The sequence below is a fragment of the Semicossyphus pulcher genome, unplaced genomic scaffold, assembly GCF_022749685.1.
Source record: "Semicossyphus pulcher isolate SPU_LCO1_2020_fin unplaced genomic scaffold, fSemPul1.0.p SCAF_40, whole genome shotgun sequence".
NCBI lineage: Eukaryota > Metazoa > Chordata > Actinopteri > Labriformes > Labridae > Semicossyphus > Semicossyphus pulcher.
Genome location: NW_027211716.1, coordinates 457,232 through 457,500, shown reverse-complemented (window position 1 = coordinate 457,500; position 269 = coordinate 457,232).

The window sequence follows — 269 nt, the reverse complement described above, 5'->3', positions numbered from 1 at the left end:
CAGGGCGCCTTGAAACCGACTATAAACAACGTCGGTATAATGAGTCGGTATCTGACAAGCTGAGATCGTTTAGAACGAAATATTGATCATAACTTGTCGTAAAATATATGAAATGCAGTGAATAACTGCAGATTTGATTTGTTTTCTGAGTCAACATCTGAGTGTTGAATGAATGAATTCAGAGGGAGCAGGAGAGTCTCTCTGTCAGCAGGTAACACTACGTGTGAGCGTGATCATCAGTGAGGTCGGGTTTGATCAGCGTGACATGA